A 9,297-nucleotide genomic window follows, 5' to 3' on the forward strand; every position below is an offset into this window, starting at 1 on the left:
GGGGAGAAACTGCGCTACAGAAAGAGAGAGAAGAAAGGGGGGAGGGGGAGAGAGTTCTAAGTTTCCACAATCAATGCATATTCTTAAGATACACTCAATCCCACAGTATGACGCTTTTTTAAATGAATTATTTTATGTGTCCTTTAAACATCCCGACCATAAGCTTGACGTGCCCTAACGTCTCATTTTAAGGAGGCGGTTCTGCGCGCGCAGGATGGTTCCCAACAGAACACGAGCAGTGCTGTAGTTGTGGCCCGAAGTATGAAGAATACTCAGTGATAAAACACATTCATAGTACAATAACGAACATGCAGAAAATGCATGCAGCAAAAGTTAAATGTTCAATGTGAATTAAAGAATCAGGTGTAATTGTGATGTAATGTATTAATGATATAACTTGTACATTTTCTAAATTTTCTATTTAAAACTCATATGTTTGCCGTATGCACCTCCCTGACATAGTAAATCCTTGTTTGTGCAGACTTACTTGGCGAATAAAGCTGATTCTGATTCTGATTCACTCATTTGTAATATAGCCTAATATTACATATTATATAATGCAGCCTATATAAAGGTGTGTATCCTGGTCTATATAGCTATATAAGCCCTATAGCTATATATCAAGGAGCTAATTCCCAAGAAAGGTTGTGGAAGATCCAAGCATTAAGGCAGCATTAATTAGTCCCACAGCCTGAGTGCGGAAGCAGGGCTGGGGCCTGAACCAACACACACATGGCCGTAAATACCTCCTCAGACACACAGAACACATCCCACAGCAGAAGGGGAAAAACAACAGCATCAGAAAGCAATCCCCAGCCGTGAAAGACACAGGCGCCTCAGTTTATATGTCTCACGAAATAAACTGATGCTTTCATTCAGAGTTTTCGAAGGAAGACAAATGAAAGAACGTGTTCATCGAAATAATTAAAAAAAAATGGAGCTCTGACAGATGAATTTTGATGCTTGTTGTAAAAATAAGAAAGGGGCAACTGGCTGCAAGAGAGAATTCTCCTGTCTACCACAAAGGCAGATCTCGGTTGGGCCATGGTAAGATTGGTGCTGTTGTCTGTGTTCTCAGAAAGGCTTGTAAGGCCTCCAACTCGTTTGTAGCAACAGCTGGCCTGACATGGAGAGCATACACAAGGGCAGCCTGCCTGCCAGAGAGACTGGAGAAGGAGAGAGGAGGGAAGAGGGGGTGGAAGGAGAAGGAGAGAGAGAGAAAGAAAGAAAATGGAAAGAGAGAGAGCGGGAGAGAGAGGGCGAGAGCGACAGGGAGGAAAGAGAGAGAGGGAGAGAGAGAAGAAAATCCTGAGAGCCGTGGAGCAGAGGGGAAAAGGAGGATGTGGGGAATAAAGGACAGAACAGAGAGATCAGGGTCAGAGGTCGGATGACGAAGGAGGAACAGGTGAAGTGTTTCTGGAAAGAAAGAGTAGAAGGCTTGTGTTGTTGGTGAGCTTCCTTTGGGGTTTGGAGATGTTTTAACACAGTAGACTGCTTCTCGTCTTGTACCAAATAGCAAGCTATGCTACAGTACATACAGACATGTTTTTTTTACACTGTAAATATACATTAGGTTACATCCTCATACAGGCTACTGCTATTTACAGGCTAAATGCTACCTACTGGGTACACACCCTGAAAGCAAGCTTATGCTATATACAGTAGGTTGCATCCATTTGCCATATACATGCTAATACTATCTACAGTAGGTTAAATCTGTATACCGGCTAATGCTATATACATACTACTGCTAAATGTAGGCTAATTACATATATATATTAGGTTACAGATATCCATAGCATTGTTGCCTTGCAAAGAGAAAACAGAATACCACATACAACACTGTCATACATCATAATGAAATACATGAAGGGGTTTAATAATATGAGCTGAACACAATAATCAGGAGAAGCTAGCAGTCACCCATGCCCCAGGACCACCCCCCCCCCCTCCTCTCTGCCTCAACACCAGATGCCCAGCCTCCGAATTAGCATATGGTTAGCACATCGCTGCTAATCGCTCATATATTCGTGGAAATTAATGAAATATTTATCTATGCGTGAATATTTCGATTCAAGTACATTCATGTAAGCAGTAATTGTTCATTAGCAGTGCGCGTTATTATGCGGTTCTAGATGTGTTTATCTAATCAATAATGGATGCTCCTGGAGGGAGCTCCTCGTAGGGGGGGTACAGGAGCAGTGCACTGTCTGGGGGTTCCGCGTTGTATGTTGTGTTTTGTTGTTTGTTATGTAGTCCAGATGGGTTGTCAGTCCGTCTTTCCGTCTTTCTGTCTCTCCATCCCTCCATCTCTCCACCTCCCAATCCCACCAACTCTATTTTTCTACCCCTCCATCCCCCCACCTCTCCATCTCTCCATACCTCTCTACCTCCACCTCCCCATCTCCCCAACTCTCCATCCCTCCATCTCTCCATCCCCCCACCTCTCCATCTCTCCATACCTCTATACTTCCATCTCTCCAATCCTTCCATCTCTCCAGTCCTCCACATCTCCATATCTCACACAGGGTGATGATCAGAGAAAAAACTAGGTCGAGACAACTTCCCTTCCCCCACCTCCCCCGCCTCCCCCACCTTCTCTCCCACCTCACCCCTCTCCCCGACCTCCCCTTCCATCCACCTCCCTCCCACACACATCACCCTTCTCCCCTCATCTCACATCAACTTAGAGACCCATGATAATCCGTCTCCATTATTTAACTGGGACAGGAGAGCCCACCCTGACACCAACCCACCAGCCAGGGTCAGGTCTGGTGGCCGTGAGTGCTGGGGGTGAGACCAGGCTGAACACCGCCCTCCTCCTTCTCTCCTCCCCTCCCTACCTCCCTCCCACCCACCTCCCCCTCCTCCTCCACCAGTCAGACAGGGCCATGATTCATGCCTTCTTGCCCCCCTGAAGCCTGCGTCCAATGTGGGGCTGGTGTGTGGGGGCTAGGTCGGGAGTGTTGGCAGAGTGCCTGTGTTCTGGGTCTGTGAGAACCGGGCTTGGGGTGGTGGTGGTGTGGGGGTGTCAATCTATCAGTCTGTTGTGGTCTCTGTGCGCTCTCTCGTTTTTTCCTCCTCTCTCCCTCTCTTTCTCTCTCTTTCTGTCCTCCACTCACTGTCTGGTCACAGAGAGAGAGAGAGAGCTACAAGGTTGAATTATTCGTGGGATGGTGAAGAGGTTGTTTGGTAAGTGAAGAGACACCACACCTTCTCATAGTCCAGCAGGTTGGAACTGCTGATACGAGGAGGAACACCGTGTCCACACAAACACTGGTGTGAAGCAATCCTCCCCACACACACACACACGTACACACACACACCCCTTATCGTCACACACACACACATATTCACATACACATATACACACATCCTCACCCCCCCCCCCCCCCCCCATCCCCGAGATCCCTCCCAGAGCTTCGGGGATGGACGTCTCGAGGATCGAACCCTGACCACACACTCAAAGTATATCAACCTGTTCAGGAGAAGGACAACGCTGAGTGGTTGTCCAGCTCCATGTCTCCCCCATCCCCCCTCCCCAACTCCCCCCCTCCCCCATCCCCCCCTCCTGCCTCCTCCCCCTTCGCCATCCTGAAAAGTCATTATCGAGCAGGCTGTGGCAGGGGTCTCCCGTCTCCTGCCCCCGTCAACCAGGTAGAGTCAACAAGTCGCACGCATCCTGTTTACCAAAGCACGCCCATCCCGGCTCCAGCACCGAGCGGAGAGGGGGAAGAAGGGAGAGGGAGTTTAAAAAGAGGGGGACAGGGTTAAGACGTACTCACCAGGACTAAGTCATTTAAGATTACTTTCAGGAGAGAGAGAGAGAGAGAGAGAGAGAGAGAGAGAGAGAGAGAGAGAGAGAGAGAGAGAGAGAGAGAGAGAGAGGGAAAGGGAGAAAGAGAGAGATGGAGATGGAGATGGAGAGAAAGAAAATGAGACTAGAGGGAGCCAGAAAAGGGGGAACAAGAGAGACAGAGAGATCTGGAAAGAGGTAGACAAAGAAAGAGATGGAGGAAGAGAGAGATACAGACAGAGACACAAAGACAGAGAAGGACAGAGAGCTCTGACAGTATAATAGCGCTCTCTCACTCACTCACTCTCTCTCTCTCTCTTTTTGCTTTCTTGTTCCTTACTGGAGATGATAGAGATCTTAAACTGAGTGGGAGGTGTAAGGAGAGTCACATGATTAGAATCAGATCAGCTGTTGAATTGACTCTAAGTCAATTCTTGAAGGTATGTCAGAGAAGCTCTGGGCAGAGGGAGACAGAGGAGAAAAGGAGGGAGGGCCGAGGGGGGAGGGGAGAGAGAGAGGGAGAGAGAGAGGAGATGGATGTGAGTGTGTGGGGGAGAGAGGGGGAGAGAGGGAGAGAGAGGGAGAGAGAGAGGAGATGGATGTGAGTGTGTGGGGGAGAGAGGGGGAGAGAGGGAGAGAGAGAGAGAGAGAGAGAGAGAGAGAGAGAGAGAGGAGATGGATGTGAGTGTGTGGGGGAGAGAGGGGGAGAGAGGGAGAGAGAGAGAGAGAGAGAGAGAGAGAGAGAGAGAGAGAGGAGATGGATGTGAGTGTGTGGGGGAGAGAGGGAGAGATGGAGACAGAGGGGGAGAGAGGGAGACAGAGGGGGAGAGAGGGGGAGGGGAAAGAGAGAGGGAGAGAAAGGAGATAGATGTGAATGTGGGGGAGGGAGACAGAGATTGTTGGTGTCGTGGGAGCACTGGAACAACAATAACAGCACTGTGTGCGTGTGTGTGTGTGTGTGGAGGGGCATGCTTGTGTGTGTGTGCCAGTGTGTGTGTGTGTGTGGAGGTGGAAGGGGGTGTTATTGCTCACAAAAGTGTTGAAATGACATCTCCCCCCCACGCCACAAGACAGCTGCTGCAGACCCAGATCCATACCTCTCTTTTCAATTACGTCTCTCAATACCTCGTTTTTTACTCGCTACACTCTCTGCTTAGCTACTGCCTGCCTCCCTGCCTGCCTGCCTGCCTGCCTGCCTGTCTGCCTGTCTGCCTGTCTGCCTGTCTGCCTGTCTGTCTGTCTGTCTGCCTGTCTGCCTGTCTGTCTGCCTGCATGTTTGTCTGCCTGTCTGCCTGTCTGTCTGTCTGTCTGTCTGTCTGTCTGTCTGTCTGTCTGCCTGTCTGCCTGTCTGCCTGTCTGCCTGTCTGCCTGTCTGTCTGTCTGCCTGTCTGCCTGTCTGCCTGTCTGCCTGTCTGCCTGTCTGCCTGCCTGTCTGTGTGTTTGTGTGTTTGTCTGTCTGCCTCCCTGTCTATCTGTTTACACAAGCTCTCAGTCCTCACCAACATGACCTGAACTTTTAATAACCTTCCCACGTTAAACATCTTTAATTATGTTAATATTTTATCCGTATTGAAGGACGCTATTTTATTATTATTCTCATCCAGGCCTGAGTGGAGTGCATAAGCTGTGGTGTTCTCTGCAGATACATGCTAACCGCATGGACAACATGTATGTAGCATGTACAGCACACGTCTTTCTAATCCTCAGCCTCACTAATACTACTACTACTCCGCAAAGTAGAAAGAACTCAACAAAATTAGCTATATTTTTGTATTTTCTTTCTCATGTTCCTTTCATCCGTTTTTTCTCCTCCCCTCCCCCCTTTTCTTTGCAGATTAGAATTCATTAGCAATCAAAGAGTCTCCAGAGAGCTACCGTTCTTAATTACCTTCTCATTTGCATTTTTGCATATTAATGACTGCAGGGGTTCAGTGCCGCAGTGGTTTAAAGGCAGCTCAGCCTTGTTCTCAGGGGAGCAGGGACAACTAGAGGCTAGCCTCCCTCTCCTAGCCTCCACTCACCCTCCCTCCCTCCCACCCTCCCTCCCTCCCTCCCTCCCTCACCCATCCCCTTCCAGCCTCCCTCTTCCCACCTCACCTCACCCATCCCTCCCTCCTACACCCACCCTTCCTGTTGAAAGCGAAGAATGGGAGGGAGGGAGGGAGGCCGAAAGACAGGCTGGAGGCAGGAAGAGAGTGTACAGGGTGCAAAGGTGAGAGGTCAACGTCCCTTATCACCATAAGAAAGAACACACGTCTCATGGACACTGTAATTACACACACATGCACGTGTAATTACGTATAATTATTGTTGTTCTGCGACACTTGGATACTGGTCGGAATATGGCCGCCGGGAGACAGACACACCTCAGGACACAGACACACACACATGTATCCTCCCCCCCCCCCCACACACACACACACAATCCCCACCACTGGGACAGACAGCTTGAGGGGACCAGTCGCTGGAGGGAGCTGTGTTCAGCTCGATGGAGGGGCCCGCCTCTCCCCCCCCCCCTCCCACCTCCCCCCTCCCCCCCACAACATTGAGCACATTTCCGAGTGTTCATTGTTCAGCAGCAGGGGGCCTATCTACCTTGGGATGAATTGACATACACACACACACTCACACACACACACACACACACACACACTCACGTACACAGCAGAAGTGTCTCCAGAGACAGCAGCAGCTCCCAGGCATGTTGTAGGGATAGGAACAGGACAGACCCCACCATGCGGCTCATACAATAGTGTGTGTGTGTGGGTGTGTCAGGATGAGTGTGTGTGTGTGTAAGGTTGCACATGCATGTGTGTGTGTGATGCCATCTGAGGACAAGAGCATGCAGGTCTGCTGGGTGTGGGGTTAATAAGATGTCACATGACCGCAGTGACCCAATCGGATGGCTTAGAGGGACAGCCAGACGGCCTCCTGCAGACAGACAGGCAGGCAGACAGGCAGGCAGGCAGGGAGGCAAGGAGACAGCAAGACAGGCAGACAGACAGACAGACAGACAGGCAGGCAGGCAGGGAGGCAAGGAGACAGCAAGACAGGCAGACAGACAGACAGACAGACAGACAGACAGACAGGCAGGCAGGCAGGCAGGCAGGCAGGCAGGCAGGCAGACAAACCGCAGTGAAGTACAACACATTTATGTTCCAATACAAGGACTGAAGGCCCTACATACACACTCATACATATGCATGACATCATTAGAGAAGCAATGCAAGGATGAATGTGACTCCCTGGCTCTCTGGCTGCATCAGTCTGTCTGTGTATGTGTGTGTGTGTGTGTGTGTATGTGTATGTATGTGTGTGACCATTCAGCAGCTAAACAGTGCATTTGTAGTAACTCCTCCCTGATCTGCTCGCAGTGCCGTGCAGCACAGGGCCATTACAGACAGGACACTGCCCCCTTGTGGCTCCTCTGTGTCTCTGCATGAGGCAGCAAATCCAACTTAGGCGTAAAGGTGAATAGGCTTAGTTCATGACTGTGACACACACACACACATATACAGACACACACATACTTTGTTGTGTTTAAATGCAAGGACTAAATAGACCAGAACAACCATTGTATTTTTAATAGAAAGATCTTTAAACCAGGACGCCACACATGTTTTGCAAACATAAAAAAGAAAGAAAAAATGGAACATAAACCAAAACAAAAATAAAAGGGAATTACACGTTTTTAGACGGTGTGGATTTAGTGGTCTCATATACAATACATCTTATTTTCTGAGACAAAAGTGCAAATTCTCCTGAACCATCACACCCCTGACCATCACCCCCCCCCCATCCCAGATACATGGTCATGATTGCTGCCCCAGGACTGTTCCCAGAGTAACAGCGCTCTGCAGTCCATGCTAGCGTTAATAATGATGCTAACACGAATGCTAACGTTAATGCTAACGCTAGCTGATAATCACTGACGCCCTGCAGGAATAGTTATCCGTCTTACTCTCCCCCATAGATTAGTTTTATTTGCATACAAAATATTGTACCAAGCTTTATTTTGCTGCTCTCGTTTTCAATTGACCGATCACTTCCTGCCAATTATAGCTGTATGGATTCCGTAAAATAAAAATAAAAACTTCTCTTTACAATTTTTGGTCATCGCTCTGCCTCTCCCACAATCAGTTGTTCATCTCCACAAGACCCTCTGTTATAGACCACTGCTCTACAGCCTGCCCGGAACATTCTAGACCTAGGTCCGAGTAAGAGATGAAGTCAAACACGTTGAATGACACATTTTATGTGTCATTTACGACATATTGTTTACGACATGTTGTTGTTAGATTTGATGGTGAGTGACAGATGGTCTACCAGGGGTATATCTACCAGGTGAGATGGTCTACCTGTCTCTCTACCAGGTGAGATGGTCTACCTGGTTAGATGGTCTACCTTTCTCCTTACCAGACGACATAGATAACTCTCTCACACAAACAGACGTCAACCCAAAACATAAAATATTCAAGTCTTTTATAATTTTCATGTAGAATTTGCATTTAAATAATCATCCATAAAAAGAGAACAGAACAGGAATAGCAACAACGACAATAATAACCATAACCGTGAACTGACAGCACACAATATTTCCAGATGGCCTTTCGCAAAGTGCTTTGTTACAATCGCAGAAGCTTGAGACAGGTTGTCTGTCCGTCCGTCCGGCTCAGACGAGGAGCAGAGGAGCAGACAGACAGAACCACGCAGCGGTTAGACGGCTGGGTGGGTGTTCCTCCTGTCGCTCCCGGGTCTCTCCTCTCCTCCTCGCCAAAACCCAGACTCTAAAGTGGGAATCATGTGATGTGAAGTTAGGAATGTTTCCGTTAGGGGGTTGGAGCGTTCACCCCCCCCCCACCCCCTCCCTCCTCCCTCCCTGCCTTCATCCAACCCCTCGTCTCTCTCGGCCTCCTCTGCTTAGGTGTGTTCTGCTATCATACCACCTTCCCTCTCTTTGTTACCCCCCTGACCCCTGACCCCCGGAAACACAGCAGGACAGACCAATTAACTGGCACCATCACACAGCACAGCATCTGATAGGTCCGCCGGTCCCTCTCCTAGCATCCCTGATCCCTCCTCCCCATTCCCCTTCTCCCCCCTCCCCGGCCCTGAACCCCCCACTTGTGCAAACCAGTGTACCTGATAGCCTGAGAGGGACCCCAAGTGCAAACAAAGCCCTTCTGGACAGAGACCCCAGAGAGAGAGAGGCCCAGACAGGAGCCCCTCTGAAGGGCCTCTGCCCAGCCCAGAGTTGGCTGTGCTAGTGCTGTGCTGTGGGTAGCTCTGTACTGCATTCGCCAGCCTCTCCTGCTGTGCTTCTGGGCGGCGTACGAGCCAAGTCAGGCAAGTTCTAGCAACACCAACGCACACGACAACAAACCCCAGCCACTTCCTGCTTCCTGGTTATCATTGCTACTCGTAAGTTGTTACTTTGTTTTCAGAGACAGACAATTTTCATTTAACTTCTTGGAAAAAAATAAACCTTCAGAAAGGGAAGA

Source organism: Osmerus eperlanus, chromosome 26 (genome assembly GCF_963692335.1).
Source record: "Osmerus eperlanus chromosome 26, fOsmEpe2.1, whole genome shotgun sequence".
Classification (NCBI taxonomy): domain Eukaryota; kingdom Metazoa; phylum Chordata; class Actinopteri; order Osmeriformes; family Osmeridae; genus Osmerus; species Osmerus eperlanus.